Here is a 22,713-nt window from a genome sequence, read left to right on the forward strand (position 1 = left end):
TGGGTGAATACATCTGAAGAAGTGGGTATTCACCCACGAAAGCTCATGCTCCAATACGTCTGTTAGTCTATAAGGTGCCACAGGACTCTTTGCTGCTTTTACAGATCCAGACTAACACGGCTACCCCTCTGATACTTTGTATTATGAGTTATAGATATGTCTGTATTTCGAACTTATGCTATGCTTCTGGGTGACAGCCCCAGACAGTTTGGCATCAGCACTGCCTAGCCTGCTTGATGGCCCATTAAGGACCATCAGCTATACAACTGACCCATTGAGAGAGGGCAGATACACCTTATGACTCAGCAAGGCATGCAGGGAAATGCCTATGGAGAGAACTCTTAAGGCTTCTAAGCCATGTGCTGGGCAGCTTGTGTTTGAAACAAAGAAAGCCCAGGCCACATGGTAAGAGACTATAAAAGGCAGCTGCATCTTCTCCATTTTGTCTCCAAGCCTGCTTCTTACCTCTGGAGGAACTTTGTTACAAACTGAAACTCTAAACAATGGACTGAATGACCCATCCAAGCTGTGGATGTACTCCAGAGACTTGACTTAAGCCAGCAGTTTATTCCATCACTGATACAAGCTTGGGCCAAGAACTTTGCCATTACTGACAGGTTTCAGAGTAGCAGCCATGTTAGTCTGTATCCGCAAAAAGAACAGGAGTACTTGTGGCACCTTAGAGACTAACAAATTTATTTGAGCATAAGCTTTCGTGAGCTACAGCATCCGAAGAAGTGGGCTGTAGCTTATGCTCAAATAAATTTGTTAGTCTCTAAGGTGCCACAAGTACTCCTGTTCTTTTTGCCATTACTGTATGTAATTGATTCCTTTAACCAATTTTAACTCTCACCGTTCTTTCTTTCTTTTTATAAATAAACCTTTAGATTTTAGTTAAGAATTAGTTGTAGCATGTATTTGGGTCAGATCTGAAACATTTGTTAACCTGGGAGGTAATGTGTCCAATCCTTTGGGACTGGTAGAACCTTTTCTATGATGAAATAAGATTTACAAAAAATGTCATCATATTTGACATGGGTACCTGGATGGAGGCCTGAGACTGGATCACTTTAAGGGATCTGTGTTGTTTGGACTTCTGAGTAACCAGAAAGATAATAAAGAAGCTGTTTTATGCTGACTTGGTGAACCTAAGTACAGTAACTCCTCACTTAAAGTCGTCCCAGTTAATGTTGTTTTGTTGTTATGTTGCTGATCAATTAGAGAACATGCTCGTTTAAAGTTGTGCAATGCTCCCTTATAAAGTTGTTTGGCAGCCACCTGCTTTGTCCACTGCTTGGAGAAATAGCAGATCATTGAAGCTAGCTGGTGGGGGCTTGGAACCAGGGTGGACTGGCAGCCCCCCTATCAGCTCCCTGCTCCCCTAAGTTCCCTGTGTGGCAGCCGTCCAGCAGGCTATCAATTGCCAGCAGTTCAGCTGTCCCTCCCCACACTATCATGTGCTGCTCCTGCCCTCTGCCTTGGAGCTGCTCCTGGGAGCCTTCTGTTTGCTGGGCAACGGGGGGGAGGGAGGGAGGGAGGAGTGCTAATGTCAGGGTGTCCCCCTGCTCCTGCCCCCTGCTTACTCCATCTCCATAGAGCGCAGGGGGAGAGGGGACACAGGACGGAGCTTTCTGACAGCAGCAGCTGTCTCAACTTGCTGATCTACTTAAAAAGGCAATGCACTTAGAGTGGGGTCAGCGTACTTAAAGGGGAAATGCGCATCTCTCTCACACACACGGTGTGCGTGTCTGTCTGCCATGCTGTCTCCCCTCCCTCCATTTGTGCTGCCTTGTAGAGTGTGAGGCTACATTAACCACGTGTTAACCCTTGAGGGCTCAGCCGAGTGCTAGTTCATCATATAGCCAGTCAGGCATTCCCTAGGAAATATCCAACCCTCTTCCACCCTCTGGCTTCACTACCTCAACCAAGCTTCACAATCATCATTGCTGTGTACAGTATTAAAATTGTTTGTTTAAAACTTATAGTGTGTGTATGTCTATAGAGTCTTTTGTCTAGTGGAAAACATTTCCCTGGAACCTAACCCCTCTATTTACATTAATTCTTATGGGGAAATTGGATTTGCTTAACATCGTTTCGCTTAAAGTCTCATTTTTCAGGAACATAACTACAACTGTTAATTGAGGAGTTACTGTATTGGAATATCCACCAGCTTTTGGGGGTTCGGCTGCCCCATTCTTTGCAGTTCACCCTAATTAAGTGACCACAGTTAAACCCCCTCTTGGATCCCGGTCACATAGGCACTGGCCAGTTTCAGAGGCAAAATATCAGACAGCCTTCTGTATCATTCTGACTAGATGAAATTTCTAGTAGGTCACTCCTCATTACATCACTGAACTAAAATATAGTTCAGAACTCCTTACATATTTTACATAACCAAGTATCGATGCTCCATTTTTACATTTACTTGTAAAGTAAATCTAAAATTAGTGAATGAACGACTGTAAAAAAAACAATGTGGCAGGAAGATACAAAGATATTTTAATTATTCATAGGCATATAGTGGATTATTTATATAAATATTTAGATGTAGTGAAAGAACCTATGTTAATGAAATGCTATGGCTGCATAATTAAAATATAATAAAAACCAGAAACCAAGATGTGCAGAGGCCAAATTCCTCTTTTATATGCCGTTGAGATTGATGGAGTTAGACCAAGCATGAATTTGGTACAAGGTTCCAAAAGCAATGTTAATTGTAATATACAAGCTGTACAATGAAAACAAACTAAACATTGCTAAACAGCAAGTGATATATTAACCTACATATGTACCAAGAAAATAAAAGCTACTGGTTATGTCCCCCATGCCTGGGAAAGCAGTGATGTAGGGAACTGTGAATTTTACTTTTCCTGACTTTCTGATTTTAACAGTGCATCCTTAGTGTTGCATTAATTGAGTTTTTTTATTTAATTTCCTGGGTGTGTTCAAAAAAAACTATTGAGAAAAAAAAATTGAGACACGTTTTAAGTATGTACCATACCTGTATCTTTATTAACTACATACTCTTAAATGAACCATCAGAGCACATGCACTTCTAGGAATATATTTTTTTAACATATACAATGTTTATAAGGATTTCCACCCCATCATCAGAAGTGTATACAGGACACACCTAGCTGACAAGGTGAAATTCACTAGGGAACAGACTACGCAACCCTCCCAGTCCCACTGACCCCACGAGGGAAGTGGATTGGGGATACAGCTCTCACCACGATGAGAGCAAAAGTTGAATGCTTTCCTCTCTGGCTGGAGAATGGGTCCTCTAGCATCTTTTCCCCCCCTGTCTTCTCCATAGCTGAGACTGAGGGCTTGTCTACAATACCCACCAGATCAGCGGGCAGCGATTGATCCAGAGGGGGATCCTGAAGTCGCTGAAGTCGACGTACTTAGATCTACTTACCATAGTGTCTTCACTGCGGTAAGTTGACAGCTGAGCGCTCTCCCGTCGACTCCGGTACTCCACCAGAATGAGAAGCACAAGTGGAATCGACGGGAGAGCGTCAGCTGTCGACTTACCGCAGTGAAGACACTATGGTAAGTATTCACGTAGCTGAAGTTGCATATCTTAGATCGACCCAGCACGGTAGTGTACATGAGCCCTCAGACCCGAAGACATGCCAGGTGACCTACTCCCCACTCATTTGTTTCCACTAGCTCAGGCTCTAAGTGTTCCATTACATTCATTACATTACAAGATCCGACAGTACAGGAAATCTGAAAAGGATTTGTGCTCCCATTATCTTACGTTCAGAAGAACAAATATGGGCAAAAAACAAGGGAACTGGAGGGCTAGGGATCCAGATTCACAAAAGGCAGTAGGGTAAAGCCTGCATGTGAGCAGGCAGAATTCCAAACAGGCCTACTCGCCCCCTTTCTGGGATAAAACAACAACAAAACACCACCTAAGTTTAAACCAGGTTTTTAGGCTCTTTAAATTTTGTTTTTCCACCTCCAGGAAGCTTTACTTCCTGCTTCTAGTTCTCCTTGCTTTTGAGAGAAGATCGAGATCTTCTTGCATTCTGGAATGGACCAGTCTAATACCATGAATCATTAGGAAGAAAACAACTACTCTGAATCTTTAAGAAAGGATAGTCCAGTAACAATATTACACTGACACAGGAAAAGCGGCCTGCATTTCTATTTAGGTCATAAAACCAGCCATCCTGTTACACTGTAAAATAAAGTTGTAAGAAAATCTTACAAAAACCGTTAAAAGTGCTTCTCTCTCATGTATAATATGTTTTATAAAAAATAATATATTTTATGTATAATTTATTTGCTAAAGCAACAAAGAATCCTGTGGCACCTTATAGACTAACAGACGTTTTGCAGCATGAGCTTTCGTGGGTGAATACCCACTTCTTCGGATGCAAGTGGTGGAAATTTCCAGGGGCAGGTTTATATATGCAAGCAAGAAGCAAGCTAGAGATAACGAGGTCCTCGCCCACAGACAACCTGCCAACCTGAAGCATATTCTCACCAGTAACTGCACACCGCACCATAGTAACTCTAGCTCAGGAACCAACCCATGCAACAAACCTCGATGCCAACTCTGCCCACATATCTACACCAGCAACACCATCACAGGACCTAACCAGATCAGCCACACCATCACCGGTTCATTCACCTGCACGTCCACCAATGTGATATATGCCATCATATGCCAGCAATGCCCCTCTGCTATGTACATCGGCCAAACTGGACAGTCTCTAAGGAAAAGGATAAATGGACACAAATCAGATATTAGGAATGGCAATATACAAAAACCTGTAGGAGAACACTTCAACCTCCCTGGCCACACAATAGCAGATCTTAAGGTGGCCATCCTGCAGCAAAAAAACTTCAGGACCAGACTTCAAAGAGAAACTGCTGAGCTCCAGTTCATCTGCAAATTTGACACCATCAGCTCAGGATTAAACAAAGACTGTGAATGGCTTGCCAATTACAGAACCAGTTTCTCCTCCCTTGGTTTCCACACCTCAACTGCTAGAACAGGGCCTCATCCTCCCTGATTGAACTAACCTCGTTATCTCTAGCTTGCTTCTTGCTTGCATATATAAACCTGCCCCTGGAAATTTCCACCACTTGCATCCGAAGAAGTGGGTATTCACCCACGAAAGCTCATGCTGCAAAACGTCTGTTAGTCTATAAGGTGCCACAGGATTCTTTGTTGCTTTTACAGATCCAGACTAACACGGCTACCCCTCTGAAATTTATTTGCTATTAAGCAGATATACTATTCTTGACAGTATTTTTTAATTTTCCCAGCATGCTGTTGTTAGCAGAATATAACCATTTTAATAAGAAATTTATAATATGCGTGTTCAGATTTTGTTTTCAAATGTGTTTGACTATGCAATTTTGGGGCCAATTAACACTATGGACATAGTATATTTCTTTGGACTGGAATAGATTTTTTTTTAATCCTCCAGGGATGCTTCTTTACACTGCATTTTTTACCAAAAAATGTGCTAGTTCTATTTATCTCATTCCAATAAAATTTAAACAGTACAAAATATTATTCATATCTCTATATCATGAACTGTTGTGTACATGAAGTGGATAATAATATTAACACTAATGTTTCTGTAGGCTATTCAGAAAATAAATGAAGTAATTCCATCTACTACTTATAGAGCTCAATTACAGTTGTAAATGAGAAAATTGCAATAGACATACTGAGTGAAAATCAGAGCCAATACAATAACTGTAACAATATATCTACTGTGTAAAGGTACTGTTTATATAAAGAGACTAATCTGTAATTTTTCATCACCGGTAACAGTACTATCCAACTAGATTTCAAATTATATTTTACGTTGCTATATAATCTATTCAATTTAGAAAATTTATCACTCACTTTAGAAACAGATAAAATTAAAAATGCCATTTCATTATTGTATAAAAATAGGTGCAGCGTAACATCAAACCACAACATCTGACTCAAACTACAGGCAGCAATATGTACTGTACCTTTCACTGGTAGGTAGCTACAAATGTGACATACACAGTTTTGCAGGCATAATGTCATAAAGCCATACCAACTGTCAGTAGAAATTCCATGAGGTTTCTTGTTAACATTTCAGACACCACGTGATCCCAGCACAGAGGCTGCAGCAGTAAATGCTCATGTAAAATTTTTAGGTTTTGAGAGCTACAGTCATCTCCCTTAAAAACTTTGATAACAAAATAACATCATGTCAGCATTTCCACTAACCCCATAGGTAATGTTGGGCGGAGTAACATGATCTGTTTATCTACGGCAAATTTGGTAAGAATTTAAGACTAACTACTCGATACATTAAATACTTTCCTTTTTTTATTTATTTTTTTGAAGCAACAAATCCCTTGTAAAAGGAGCACAACAACAGCCCAATTCACCCCCCAACATTAATTAACCCCACCATCGACTTTCACATCTACTTCCCCTTCCTTCACACCCATGCCCCAAAGACACCACTTTCTTGCAGAAATAAAAGTCTAAAGAGTTCTACAGAGCTAACTGGATCACTGGATTGGGAATGGCTGTTTTCTACTCCCTTACTGCCATTCTTTTTTCAGTTTTGTACACCCAAGGCTGCCTGGGTAGCACTAAGATAGAAGAGGCCTGATACACCAATGCACTATTTAACCAGTATACAGAGAGGTATGAAGACCAAATTGTTGCCTTTATTTAGATTCCTAATAATCAAAGAGATTTATTGAAAGTTCATAGATTCTAAGGCCAGAAGGGACCATTGTGATTATCTAGTGTGACCTCCTGTAAAACAAAGCCCTATAACTTCCCCAAAATTATTCTCATAGCATATCTTTTTGAAGTTGATTCAATTCATCACCTCTCTCCAGAATGAACACTTTTTCACTGGAAATTTTGTTTCAACTGACATTATGACATCACATTAAATGCCAAGGGAAGCATGGAGTTGGGGCAAATTCACCACCAGCATAAATAAGTGCTACTCCATTGACTTGAATAGTAGTATGTCTGCTTATGCTCCTTTGTCAGTCGGTAGTCTATTTATTTGGCTTTTTCATGTCTAGAGAACCCCTCCCCACTATAGCTGTTTCTATACAGCTACAATGAACTGGAAGTAAACTTTTTGTCTTCAGGCTCCAAAGAGAGAAATTTAATGTTTGACACTTGCAGTCATCCTTTGAGTTTTTAGCATCCTGATTTACTTATCAACAAGCAAGAGTTAACATCCTCCTTGGGATCATACCTTATTTTGTTGTAACTGAGCTCAATACCCAGCACTGATAAACCTTCCAACTTCCTCACTGACTGCTGGGACTTCTTAAGATAGATAACGTAATGAGCTTCAATAACAATATTGCAGAAATTACATTAATTCTACTGAAACCTCCTTCCACATCTTCGGGGGAAACAGATGTGAAATCTTTTTGGTTTTCTGTTACAGATATCATGAGTAATATTCTGGACACTCCATCTACACCTTAAATATGCATCTTGCCTTTTAAACACTCAGCAATCTTTAGTGTGCTGAGAAAAATGCACATTTGGCCTCCTCAAGTATGAAACATGAACCTAGAAGTTAATTACATGTCTTCTGTGATAGCATTTAAAAAAAAATTAGCACCATCTAAAAGGAGTGACTGTCCCATTGTATGTGCTAGGGACTAAATCCTTATTATTAAGTTATACTAAAGCCTCAACTGATGTGATAAAATGGTGCCATTTGACCTTATATTATTTTCCTTTTTTTATTTTCCCCCACTTACATTTATGGTCAGGTTTGAAAAACTACATTATGTTTCTCCCTGGGCACTACATCCTGATTATTTGGACAGGTGTGTAGTTTATCTTTTTTGTTTGTTTGTTTTGTTTCAGTACTTACTATACTCCCCCTTAAACAATATTTAAATAAAAGATTAATCAAAAAGATCTTTATGAAATTTCATTAAGGAAAAGCAATAATATTTTAACACTCCTGCACCTCTAAAGACATACTCCTACACTGGGGGTTGTGCAGAAGTGCACCACTTCAGCAGGAACAATGAGAGGCATTGCTTGATTAAAAAATAATGCTCTCTGGAGATCCAGAGTGCACGAGGAGTCTCAGCCACTGCTAGGGTGACCAGATGTCCCAATTTTATAGAGACAGTCCCAATTTTTGGGTCTTTTTCTTGTATAGGCTCCTATTACCCCTCACCCCCGCCTCGATTTTTCACACTTGCTGACTGGTCACCCTAGCCACTGCACTGCCTTGTGAGATGAGGCAGTATGTACTCCTACCATGTGAGGCCAGCTCTGTCCCCCAATATTACTAGCTCTATGCAATCCTTGAGCTTCCTGATCTTGAAGTACAGAAGTTGTGCTAGACCTCTATTTTTAATGTAAGGTGCAGAGCACTCCTTGAGCACATGCCTCCTTTGTACACCAAGACAGGGGCTTAGAACTAATTTTGCCTTTAGTCTCTTGAGTGCTCAGAGAATACATGACCACTGTAAAGAAAAACATGGTATGTCACTGTATATTTGTGTGTGTCTGGCATAATATTCATCAATTTATCCTCAATCATTACTTTGATACACCTTAGGTCTATAATTTTATTAAACACCTCAGTTATCTCCATATTGCCATCTATGAATTTTCTATATTCCAGAGTAATAGGAAATAATGACCCCAAAGTTATCTTTGCTTCAGAAACATAAATGGAAGCTATGGCTAATAGGTGCATAAGATCTTGATTGGGGCTCTAGGCACTGTTTAATAATAATAAGCCTTTTACACTAGGAAAGTGTCTGCTCAAATCACAAATTGTGATTCGGTTCAATATTTAAACACATACATTACCCCATGACTCAAGAGATGTCAGAGTCTTTGTTCATTCACCAAAAGACCTAAGACAAGTGAAAACCAGGGTTAAATGCAGAACTTGAACCTTGAGAATCTGAGGTCAATGGACGGAATCTCTTGGTACGTGCGTATGTCCTATGATACCAAGAACTCACACAATAAAGAATCTCTGCATTTCTTCACAACCTTATTTAGTAATGTAAACCAGTTCTTCCTTTCCACCCCCGAGTATATTTTATCAGTAGCTAGAAATGTCAAATACTTCTATGGTAAACAGAAATATCCTGGCCTTTTTTATTTTTATACATGCTGATAGTAAAGAAGGTGACAATATAATCTGCCTAAGGCAACTATCTCCATCCACACTAGACAGGTCATTTTCCTTTTATCAAAGAGAAGAGTAGGTCATCACATTTTAGTACATGTTGACACCACCGCTAGTAAAAAAAAAAAAAAGAAAAAAGATAAGAATTCAGTGCCCTTAAGGTACCTTAACCTCTATTTTACCTAATACAGATATTTCACAGCTATTGCATTAAAGTCAGAAGAGAGACAGGTTTGTACCCTCAAAGAATGCACTACAAAGGTCTCAACCTTTGAGACAAGCTGATATTTATACTGCGGAGTATATATGTGACAACGAAGCACTTCCCTTAAGGTATCTCTCATTCTTTTATTTTGGATAATATGATTTATTTCTCTTTCAAGAGGCAACATAGGACCGTAGATCTTTAACCTCTCAAACATAAATGTATATTTTTTAATACTTCTTGAAATTGGAAGAAAGAATCCAGAGAAAACATCTTCCAGTATGCCAACAACTTCAGAAGTTTCTTTCCTTCCAAAAAATCCAGAATTTTGTTTATAGTCTGGTGCACATTGCAAACAGAATTCCACATCACAATGGCACCTATCCACACTAGTCCTCATCCACAGTTGTTTTTCTTCCAACATCTCAGTCAAGTCTGGGGTTGCCAACTTTATAATATATAAAAACTGGACACTCTAGTAGGAGTGCCGGAAACTCCCCTGCCCCTCCCCTTTCCCCTGAGGCCCACCCCTTGCCCCTTCTTCCTGAGGCCCCACCCCCAGTTCGCTCCTCTTTCCTCTTCCCTTGCTGCTCTTCCCCTCTCCCCTCCTCCCTGTGTGGGTTGGGAGGGACTCTCCTGCAGAGCTGGGGCTGGGAGCTGCAGCCGCTGATGCAGGTAGGAGGCAACCGCAGCTAAGTAGGGGCTGGCATGGGTGATTACTTGGTGCCTCCCTGCCTTCAGTAACCAGACTTTGTGGGACAGTAGATCTGACCAGACACCGTCAGATCCCCTTTTCCACTGGATTTCTGATTGAAAACCAGACACCCTAAAGTCATTGGTGCAAGTTCACTGGTTTTTTTACTACCCTGGCTTGAGCTAGATAATAGCTTTAAGCCACTGTTCCTCATAACATGTAAGATGAGGCTGGGATAATATAAATTACCATCTTCTGCCTATTATATATTTGACATTCTATACCATAACATCCAGAGCATGGGAATATATATATATAAAACTGTGGTTCCAGGGAGACTAGGTATTCCACCCTTAATACAAAACCACCCTTTCTCATTAACTGGAAGGGCTGATGTTGACAGACTTAGAACTTTTCTATTTTCCTGGAACTGAGCATTTGGCCTCCATAAAACTAGAGCCCACTAGGATTACAAGCCTGATTTTGTTTCCGCTGAAGTCAACTGACTACAACGGGAAGCAGGATTGGGTTCTCGCAGACCATGATTGGGAATCAGTATTACTTTCGTCTGGAAAGAGTCCAGCTGATTTTGCTGGGACTCTGTGGTGTAATTTAAAAAACTATACAGGCCAAAATTGGGTGCCTGCATGTTCAGATACCTGATCTGCAAGTACAACTGCTGCATGAATTACGCACTCAGTTATGTGCTCGTTTTTTGTATGCACATAATTTTCAAAAATTAATCCCTGCACCAAAATGTATTCATTCAGTGCACTTATACATCCTTTTAAAAAAGTGGGTCCCCCCAGCAGGCATTTACTAATAGCAAAGTTAGTGGTCACAAGTCTCAAATACTTGTGAAAATGGTTGTACTGGTTGATAACTATACAGCAAATCCTGATAAGTATGAATCAGCTTGCTTGGTAAATTAATTATGTACATTTGTAGTGTGCACACATTTGAAAAATGTACAAAAAATTATAATCCATCTCAGATATTAAAACAAATGCACAAGCAAATACTGAAATCAAAGGATTGGACTGTTTGTTATCAGACAATACCAGCATTTGAGATTAATGGCAAGAAGAAGGGTGAAGACTTCATGTAGCCCTCCATGCCATGATCTAATTTTTGAGACCAATGCTTTTGGACAGAGGTCTCTTGCAACTGACACTGACTATCAACAAGGGAGAGTGAAAGCTGCCTCTGAAAATACATAAAGGGCATAAAAATATGAAGTGAACAAATGTGGGTTGCTATTCCTAGGCACTTGCCAACCTTCAGCTTTATGTGATTGTATTGTTTTCCTTATGAAAGCTGGAGGTTTTGGGAAGTCTTTTTTTGAATGTACAAAAATATTTACAAATAAGCACAGTGAGTATAATTTAACCAATTGGCAAGATAGTGCTATTTCATTTGATTTGGATTAAAGTTTTACATTGTAAAGAACCTATGCTGAACCAAAACCTGTTAATCTGATATTTTCTTTTTAAAATATATACCACTTGAAATGTACAAACGAGGACATAATGGGAGAAAATATACGGACACCTTTTAAATCCATTATAATAAACTGCAGTAGAGAAGCTTTTTGCAGGAACGGTAACAGACAGTGAATATTATGCTAAAAACAGGACATGACCCTCCTAAATATGAACAGTTTCTATGCACAGTATTCTGCACTTGGACAGAAAAATGGCTATTCTATATTGCCTTTGATTTCTTATTTTATTATAATCAATTAAGCTTTCTATACTGGACTCCTTAAGGTATACTGTAGCTGACATAATCAGTACTTCAGCTATTCACAACTGCTTTTCAAATCACACAAGCTGACCTCTCTCTCTATAATATTACATTACAGTGAGATCCAAAATGAACATTGCAGTTTGACAGTTAACCTCAGGCACCACTGATCTAGTATCTAGTTGCTTATACTGCTGGCTGAAAAGCTGATGGGATACGCAAGACAAGCTGAGAGTTTAACTGGCAGAGCTGCTCAAATCTAAATTGTGTTATTTGAAACTTAGACCACAAGAGACAACAGTTCACTTTTTACCCTGGCAACAGATTCAACCTCTTGGCCCTGTGAAAGTCATCTGAATACGTACAGCGCACACACACACAAAACTCTTCCTATCTTATGACTGAAGATGTATTCAACACACTTATATTTTATGCACATTTGATCATCCTGTTGACAGCCCTGGAAGTTAAGTAATATGGACTATTGCACATAGGTTTCAAACCTTGATGGAGCCCAATAGCCGGCTACTTTTGACAGTCAAATAATGACAAGCACATTGCAGGCTGATGCCCGTCATTCATGAACATCTTGGCCTGCTCCAACTGCTGCACAGCAACTAAGTGGAGGGTCAAAGGTTAAGCTCTAAGAAGACAGCAATGAAGGGCAACTGTCATGCACCACTGCATATTGTGAGGCAGCAAGGAGTGGCTGTCTACTGAAGAACATGCAAAATGTTCTCATTCTGTCCAAGCAGACACATATCTGAAGGTCCTAAACGAGACCATTGCCAATTCATGAACAGCCAAACTGACAGCATGCCATTCAAGCTGTCTGCCTCAAATTTGACTTATTTCTATTTCAAATCACGAATGCATGCAAAATATAAGGTTAAGCAGAGCTCTTCAGCAATTGTTTAAAGCAAGCTAGATTTTTTCTTTCTTTTTTAAAAAGGCACCTAAACTTTTTTTTTTTAAATGTTAAGCAGAAAAGTCAACAATCCACAAGCATTTATTTGGTTCTCTCAGCAGATTGTAGTCATTTTCAAATTATACATACTGAACTCTGTTTTCTAAATACTGAATTTTCTTTAAAATATGAGAAGACTGGATCCTAACATCTTATAATCAGAGTTAATAAAAACACCTGGAACGCTGATTTTATATTTGTGTATTAATATTACAATAGAACCATACCTATTACAGCACTGCAAATAAATATGTTGCATTGTTCTGTAAAATCATAATAATTTCCATTATAAATTGTTCAATAACAATATTTTAATATTTGTTTAAAAGCACTGTTTCTAAAGAGTTATGTTTGCACAGTATGATCAACAATCAAATTGCACTATTTTGCATAATACATATAAACCATATTTTTAACCAATAGCCAGCCAAGATTTATATTTTCTGTTTGCACATTTAAATTGTGTGATCATATTCAGGTTTGCCTGTATTAACATATAAAATACTTATGGAAAAAAAGAAATGCTTTGTTTATTAGATAAACAGTGATGCCTCCCATCTATCACATAAACCGAATGCCAGACATTAAATTTAATCAGGCTGACAAAGTGTCATAAGGGTTAGGTTTTTTATGCCCTTTTCATGAACAGCCCATCTCTCCTGCACTGATGGGGGCCAAATACTGCCCTTTAACAAAACAGATCAACATGCAAAGTGCTTGTTTCCTCTTTGCTGGGTCACTGGTATCATCCCACTTGTGACACAAGACACTGCTTTGTACCACTTTCTGTCATGCCACCGACATATTAAAGGCCCTATTCACAAATTGTGTGCTTTGTAAAGTAAAAAGAGAGCGAATCATCATTATTTATGAGGCATACATTTGGTTCAGAAAGCAGAAAACTACTTGCCTGTCTCATACACAAACACCTTATGCACAAACTCCTCAGTGAGTTGTATCTTTATTTGGGTCTATTATAGTACTGGTCACACGGTCAGCACTTACCTAACTATAAATAATAATGCACCTAAAGAATTTGTGAAAACAGCCTAATCACTGCATTTCAAAGGTCTGCAGGCCAAAAAAGCCTAAATCATAAGCATTCCTCTGCAGCTGTGAAAGGCCTTATCTGCAGAGGACATGGTAAATTTCCACAGAAAAAAATATACTAATAAACCAAGCCACTTCTCCTCCAGGCTGGGAAGGAAGACAGTGAGAGAAAGAGTGAGAGGAAGGATGGTTACACTGTTACCTTGGAGACCCAGGTTCAGTTCTCTGCTGTGCCACAGGCTTCCCGTGTAACCTTCCCGTGTGACCACTATGGGCAGGTCTACACTTAAAATGCTGCAGCAGTGCAACTGCACTGCTATAACGCTTCAGTGAAGACACTGCACCACCGATGAGAGAACTTTTCCTGTTGGCGTAGTTAAAACACCTCCATGAGAGGCGGTAGTTATGTTGACAGGAGAAGTCCTCCTATCGACACAGTGCTGTCCACGCTGTGGCTTAGGCTGGTCTAACTGCGTCACTCAGGGGTGTGGATTTTTACACACGAGTGACATAGTTATACTGATGTAAGTTTATAGTATAGACCTGGCCTTAGTCTTTCTGTGCCTCAGTTCCTCACCTGTAAAATGGACATCACAGCCATACCTCACAGAGGTGTTGTGAAGATAAATGCATTAAGGATCAGAAAGTCCTCAGAATGACAGTTATGGTAATTTCCTGCAATATCATTGAAAGACCTTATTGTATTAAGTTTGTGTATTATTGTGGGCCAGGATTGTCTGTAACCTCTGAAAGAGGAAGATGTAACAGATATTGCAACACCATATAGTATCTTTTGGGTCCATTGTTTTAAATGAGTGGTTTATGTAAGACTGTGTGCTAATCATGGGGGAGGGCTACCACAGCTCCTCCAGGAACTAAAAACAGTGAGTGGGTGGTGATAAAGACAAATCAGTAAGGTTGAACCCCCAAGAGAGATACTATCTCCTGGGAGACCTGCATATATTAGTTCAAACTAGATTCTCCAGAGACCAACAGACAAAAACAGGACTTTTGGATACATAGCCCAAGTTTAAACTGACTCAGGGCCTTTATTTTTGATTCAGCAAATGGACAGGACCATATGTCGAAGTTGGGGGCCATTCTTAGGAAAGGGTTGTAAGGACTTAATCTGCTAGGGTCCCATAAGGCTGATAGGTAATCTGTGGAAAGGTTTTTATCATGCATCTTTTATTGTTTTAATATGTTTTCTCTGTAATGCTTTTACCTTAAGAATAGATGCGCTTGCTTATAAAGAATTATGTGGTAACTTGTAACTGCTGGCAACTACTCTGTTCTGAGCATCTGGAGAGGAAGCATAGAGTAGACATTGGCCTGGTTAGGCTGTCTGTCTTGGTGGGAATATCACAGGTAGGCAACAAATGGTTCACCCTGGAAAAATCCCAGTCAGGAGGGAGACAGACATGGGTCTCTGCCACAGGGAGGTGACTACTGAGGAGCTGGAAGCTTAGAATGGGTGCGCTTGATGGACCACAGGGTGGGGGGGGGACACAGGTGAAGCTGTCCTGTGAACTGTGACACTCAGATATTTAAGTAAAGGAAGCTACACAAGTAACAGGTAGACAGACAGACTGTAGTTCAAGTATTATGGTGATGGGGAACATATAAAGATAGATTAGGGGAGCCTGGCAAAGGTGTCAACACTTTGTAAGACAGTGGAATATAGTTCCACAATTCTCTCTCTCGAAGTCTAACAGAGGAGTGGTAGTGCTGTTAATCTGCTGCTACATTCATCTGCTGGCCACCATCACCCAAGGAGTAGTAGCCTGGATTCCCTAGAGCAGGGGTTGGCAACCTTTCAGAAGTGGTGTGCCGAGTCTTCATTTATTCACTCTGATCTAAGGTTTCACGTGCCAGTAATACATTTTAATGTTTTTAGAAGGTCTCTTTTTGTAAGTCTATAATATATAACTAAACTATTGTTGTATGTAAAGCAGATAAGGTTTTTAAAATGTTTAAGATGCTTCATTTAAAATTAAATTAAAATGCACAGCCCCCTGGACTGATGGCCCGCACCCTGGCAGTGTGAGTGCCACTGAAAATCAGCTTGTGTGCCGCCTTCGGCCTGCGTGCCATAGGTTGCCTATCCCTGCCCTAGAGCATCAGAGCTGTAACACAGCCTAGGGATCAGGATAATTTTACATGTAGAAGTTCCCTGCACCAATTCCATCTGCCTAGGCTGGGTGAAGTGGAGAGCTAGGGATATTTGCCCTTAATTAACAGAACTAAAATAATTTTTTAAGAAATGTATATAGTTGAATCACATTATTGATGCAGAAATACCATTTGTAGAATCCATTAGCCCATTGTTTTACATCACATTTTTCTCCACATGTAGGATTCAATCATGCAAAACACTAGCTACCATACATAGTGCTAATACCCACTGATTATTTCACAGGGCTACTTCAATGTAGTTACTCACTATAGTAAGCACCACACCTGGTAATAAGTGTTTGCACAACTGGACCCTTAGTTTATTTTCAGCTGAACCACCAGCAAAACAGAAAGTGACATAAATACTACAAATACACCACATCTCGCAAGATCAAGCATTAACAGTACAAGTGCCTAATCCACTATCCAGTTTCATAGGATGGGAGAGGCTTAATTCCAATTAGCATGTGTCCAGTTCCTTTTCTATGGAAAGTTTATCAACCAACATCTTATTAAAACTTAAGAGAAAGCACAACAGATTAAAAGATGCACGAATATGACCAACTATCTATACTTTTTTTAACCACAAACTCTAGAACAGTAGTTTTCAGCCTTTTTTCATTTGTGGACCTCTAAAATAATTTCAAATGGAAGTGCAGACCCCTTTGGAAATCTTAGAGTCTGCAGACCCCCAGGAGTTGAAAAACATTGCTCTAGAAAACAGAGCAGGGAAGCATCAGGTAACGATGGCCTAGATTTTGGGGTGGGGTGGGGAACAAAACCGTAAATCCCCTGTTACCACAGATTCAAATCCTAGCATAGTTGATTCAGCCCTTTCTCCTTCTAGATGTTTTTTTAATTCTGCCTGCTGTGAATGGGCAGTAAACATCCCACGGCCCATTACATAACACTACTTATTCCAATGTATTTATCGATTACAACCCATCTCTGTCTCAGAGCACTGTGTGCCAGTTAGGCTCTTACCTAGAACTGGGCAGAACTGGATTTTCATTTTGTGGGGATCGCACGATATGCAACATTGCACGGAACAGAAAGGAGAATTTTTGCTCTTAAGTAATTTCAATTGTTTCCATTGTAGCCGTAAGACTCATTGGAGTCCAATCCTACTGTTCTTTAAGGAGGCAAAACTTCCAAGTAATGTGAGTTGCCTCTAGTCAGGCCCTTAAGGAATTTGAACACAGATTTGCCCAACTTATAAAATAATCACAAAAATATCAAAGTGCACGGTTACTTAAGACCTAAGCTATAATGTTTCCAGCTTTATAAGAGCAAAAGTAGCAACACCTGTTTTACCATACTAGGTATCCTTTCAAGTATTCAATGCATGGAGCACCAGTTGCCTCAGGGTCATGAAATAATACTAAAAACTTTATAATCATTCATTGATTTAGTTTTCAGCATAGTATATCATTTGAATCCAATGGGAACATAAAGAGCTATTTGTGAGGTCAACCACAGTACAGACAGAGGCTGACATGATATCGATGGCAAGGTGGAAAGAAATTGCCAAATACAGCAGATCAATACCTCGTTTCACTGTTACAGCCTTCTGCAGACACAAAATATATATCTTTACAGCTACGAAAATAATAATAATGAAAGTGGGAGATAAATGCTTCCCTCAAGGTAAACTATTTGATTAGCTGAGGGCAAAGGTGACAACAGCAGTTACACTAAAGTAACTTTACACTCTTAAATAAAAGTAGTGGGATGAGCAGCAGATAAAAGGGCAAAATTAAACTGAACAAATTCTAGGGGATAGAGATGTAATTCTTCTAGGAAGGGTGCATTATGTGCAGTATAATGGAAGAGAGGCTGCTTAAGTAAAACACAATAGTCCAGAGTTTCCTTCCACAGTAAGACTATCATAACTTTAAAACAAACGATTTGTAAACTACTGCACTATAATTTATTATACGGAGGATTTCAAGAATCCATAATAAAGTATATTTCATAACAATGTTTTAAATGGTAATATTCATAAACATACTTTGTAGTTCAGTATCATATATAATAGAATACAATATTATACTCCCATTTGGTAACAGAAGGCAAGAAGATCATTTAATATGTTGATGCTCTAGGTCATTAAAGGTAAACTGAATAACTGAGAATATGGATGAATTATTGTAACCATAATTAGAACCCAATCCTGCTCCCACTGAAATCAATGAAAGTTTTATCACTGTTTCCACAGGGAACAATGTGATTCCATCATGGTTTAATTTCAAGAGGGAAGATTCACTTCTGGAGCTGCTAATGTGGAATACCATTAACATCATGTGCTGTATGTGCAGACTCTGAAGACAGATTCCTGCTTCTGGTATTACACAACAATATACCCCAGTTTTATATGAACAACCATCACAGTGCAAAAATTAATTTTATCCAAATAAAACCAAATCTGTGCTATCCCTGCCCAGAAAGAGGACCATTGTTGAGTGAAATTGGACTATTTGAACACAAAGTTCTATTTTCCTTTAAAAAAAAATCCAAGGGGTGGTTTTATTTTTCTTTACTTTTGTGGTAAATCTGCAGACATATTTGCCCTAACTTCAGATTTAAATATTCCACACAGTTCTAGCTACTACTGCTTTCACACAATTCATTAGTGCACAAAGAAAAGAGGCAGACAGCCTGCACCATCTTTCAGAGGTCAATTCCTTTTCAACCATACCCATACAATAATACTATGGATATACCCTGAAAAAGAAGGGAGCAGATAAGTGTAGCTTTATATTGGACAATGCCTTCCAAGGAGTTCCTAGAGAACTCCAAGGATTTGATAATTTTCTTAATTTCAGTGCTAGCTTTTAAGGATCTCTACTTTGTGTTCTTGAAGATTATGGAAGAGGGGTATTCACTAATGAAGTTAGAACTAAACAAATGACATGGGGCTAGAGCATCCCAACTGTGGATATAAAGAACAAAAAACAAAATGGATATCTGCTCAGGTGCGGGGTGTGAGAGAGCACATGAAAGGATATGCCACCATTCTGGCATCATTCCCCATACACATGAGAGCACACGCACTAACACACTTAAGAGGGATTCTGGGGGTAGCAGCAGGGGGGGGGAACGGGGGTTTGGGCACCTCAGAGATTCCACTGGTTTAAGTTCAATGGGACTAACTTGGGTGACTAATGGTTTGCTTATGTTAAAAAAAAAATAACTGCACCTTTTGGAGACTGATAGAAATAAATCTTAAACTTTTAATGTCATGTATCAAAATGTGGAAGAAATTGCTATGGAGCCACTGGCCTGCAAACACTGAAGCATGTGTGTAATTAAATACATTACCCGTGGGCATGGGATACAAGAGTTATCCTAGCCTATGAATAGGAATTTTAAATGTCTGTTGAGCCCCATCTTGCAGGCAGACCTGTATAACCAAGCAGAGTCCACTTGAAGCTTATGTACAGTTGCAGGATCAAGGCCTAAACCTTTTGCAGAAAGCACACATAATATACTCTTGGTAAGGCTGATTCTTTTAAAAATAATGTAGGTTGGATCCATTACAATAAAACCGAAAATAGCAATGAGGGGGTAATTACAAAGTAAACACTTCTACAAGCATTGCTAGAGTGAAGATCAACTTGACACTTTAAGCATAAAAAAGAAAATCTGATTGAAGATTTCCCGCCCCACATCTCAGGGCGAATCATCTTCATGCAACATTACTAAACACTTTTCTTAAAAATAATCATCCATCCTCCAGTTCTAGACCCTGATCTTGCAACAAGAAGAACTGTTAGAATGTCTCACAAGCAATATCCCAATGACTTCATTAGCACTCCAAAAAGGGCACGGGTCCACGTTAACAAATCCTGATGCAGGAACATGGCCATTGAAACAGTTTTGCTGTTTTTAAAAAGCTCCATTTTGGGAGGTGGTGTGCACCTGAAACACCAGTTATTATTACTAATTATCTGTATTACAGTAGTGCCTAGAGACCACTGTGCTAGGCACTATACATATAAAAGGGTCAGTCCCTGCCCCTTTATCTTACAATCTAAATAAATAAAATAAAGGGTGAGAGAGGCAACAAAGGAACATAAGAACAGCCATACTGGGTCAGACCAAAGGTCCATCTCGCCCAGTAGTGTATCCTGTCTTCTGACAGTGGCCAATGCCAGGTGCTTCAGAAGGAATGAACAGAACAGGTGATCCATCCATCAAGTGATCTATCCCGTCACCCATTCCCCGCTTCTGGCAAACAGAGGCTAGGGACACCATCCCTGCCCATGCTGGCTAATAGGTCCATCAATGGCTATCCTCCATTAACTTATCTAGTTCTTTTTTTAACCCTGTTATAGTCTTGGCCGTCACAACATCTGCTGGCAAGGAGTTCTACAGGTTGACTGTGCATTGTGTGAAAAATACTTCCTTTTGTTTATTTTATATCTGCTGCCTATTAATTTCTTTTGGTGACACCTTGTTCTTGTGTTAGGAGAAGGAGTAAATAACACTCCCTTATTTATTTTCTCCACACCAGTCATGATTTTACAGACCTCTATCATAAGACCCAGTCTTATTAATCTCTCCTTGCACAGCAACCGTTCCGTACCCCTAATCATTTTTGTTGCCCTTTTCTGAACCTTTTCTGATTCCCATATATCTTTTTTGAGATGGGGCGACAACATCTGCACGCAGTATTCAAGATGTGGGCGAATCATGGATTTATAGAGAGGCAATATGATATTTTCTGTCTTATTCTCTATCCCTTTCTTAATAATTCCCAACATTCTGTTCGCTTTTTTTTTTTTTTATTGCTGCTGCACATTGAGTGGATGTTTTCAGAGAACTATCCACAATGACTCCAAGATCTTTCTCGAGTAGTAACAGATAATTTAGACCGCATAATTTTACATGTATAGTTGCAATTATGTTTTACAATGTGCATTACATTACATTTATCAACATTGAATTTCATCTGTCATTTCGTTGCCCAGTCACCCAGTTTTGAGAGATCCTTTTGTAGCTCTTTGCAGTTTGCCTGGGACTTAACTATCTTGAGTAGTTTTCTATCATCTGCCAACTTTGCCACCTCACTGTTTACCCCTTTTTCCAGATCATTTATAAATATGTTGAATAGGACTGGGCCCCGTGCAGACCCCTGGGAGACACCACTATTTACCTCTCTCCCTTCTGAAAACTGGTCATTTATTCCTACCCTTTGTTTCCCATCTTTTAACTACGGGTTTCAGAGTAGCAGCTGTGTTAGTTTGTATCCGCAAAAAGAACAAGAGTACTTGTGGCACCTTAGAGACTAACAAATTTATTTCAGCATGAGCTTTCGTGAGCTACAGCTCACTTCTTCGGATGCACAGAATGGAACACACAGACAGGAGATATTTATACATACAGAGAACATGAAAAGGTGGAAGCATGCATACCAATAGGAAGAGTCTAATCAATTGAGATTAGACTCATCTCATCTCAATTGATTAGACTCTTCCTGTTGGCATGCATACTTCCACCTTTTCATGTTCTCTGTATGTATAAATATCTCCTGTCTGTGTGTTCCATTCTGTGCATCCGAAGAAGTGAGCTGTAGCTCACGAAAGCTCATGCTGAAATAAATTTGTTAGTCTCTAAGGTGCCACAAGTACTCCTGATCTTTTAACTAGTTACCCATCCATGCAATGACCTTCCCTCTTATCCCAGGACAGCTTAAAAGGAACAGAGAGGTGAAGCAACAGCAGGTCAGTGGCACAGCAGAGAATAGAACCAGGTCTCCCAACTCCCAGTCCAGAACCTGTTACCTCTCACTGAAATCAACGGGAACTGAAGGAACTCAGCAGCCAGATGCTGGGCCAGAAGCCAAATTTGTAAAGTTACAGATGACAGTGGAAAAATATTCAGAGCTTTAGGAGAGAATATTTTCAAGATAGTAAAATACAAACATTCTTTGTGTTAGTCTCTGACATGCTCTCCTTACAGGACACAATCGACAAAACAAACTAGAGCTTGCAATAAAAATCCAAGTAATTTACATTCTTAGCACTTATTGATATCTTATACCTGCAAACTTCTAATCTGGGCAAGATGGGCCTGTTCTTATTTATAACAAAAACAACAGTGTAAAACAGCATGTTTAATAAATCTGGGGACATAAAGTACCATCATAATTCAGACCAGCAAGACAGACACTCACTCCTTAATTAAGTGGGTGATGTTCTATTTAAAACAAAAAGACAACCCTGGGCTATAGAGAAGATTAAGCACTCGCTCTTGCAAAGGAAGCTCCAACTATTATCAATGTAAAGGCTTTAAATAATGAAAAATAAACCATCTAATAGACTGTATTCAATAGTAAGTAGAAAGTCAGGACACAGACTGATTTGGATTAACACATTTTCAGTTATAACAAGTAATTTTACAGAGGATTAGTATCTTGATGGTCTGATCAATACTAGGCACTGCTGCTATTACAGATGAAGAGAAAATTACCCCTCAGGTAATAAAGTGTGTGTGTCTTGGTTCTCCTTCATTTGCTCAGTCCATTACTGTAACAGCTGGGACAATTTAAACAGCAGGGTTGTGATGAATTTAAAAGTAGGAAACATTTGCTACTCATTCCTTCTTTTATTTTATTCTGCATATGCAAGGCCTCTGCCTGGTTGTTTCCAATATACAGATCATGTTTTATGTGACAATCAACACTATTTCTCAATTACTGTCTCATTAA

At 39.4% G+C, this 22,713-nt stretch overlaps 1 protein-coding gene and 1 long non-coding RNA gene across 3 annotated transcripts in view; one reads left to right on the forward strand and one right to left on the reverse strand.

The window, feature by feature from the left end:
- The window catches only part of FTO (FTO alpha-ketoglutarate dependent dioxygenase), a 332,160-nt gene that overhangs the window by 304,967 nt on the left and 4,480 nt on the right, over positions 1–22,713 (reverse strand). The gene's annotated exons all lie outside the window — the stretch shown is intronic.
- LOC120384345 lies at positions 6,124–21,809 on the forward strand. Of its 2 annotated transcripts, none has more exons than XR_005588762.1 (3): positions 6,124–6,292; positions 9,356–9,497; positions 21,690–21,809. It is a non-coding gene; the product is annotated as an uncharacterized LOC120384345 (long non-coding RNA). The 2 variants fall into 2 exon arrangements; XR_005588761.1 differs by lacking the exon at positions 21,690–21,809 and adding an exon at positions 18,220–18,389.

This window comes from Mauremys reevesii, linkage group 16 (genome assembly GCF_016161935.1).
Source record: "Mauremys reevesii isolate NIE-2019 linkage group 16, ASM1616193v1, whole genome shotgun sequence".
NCBI lineage: Eukaryota > Metazoa > Chordata > Testudines > Geoemydidae > Mauremys > Mauremys reevesii.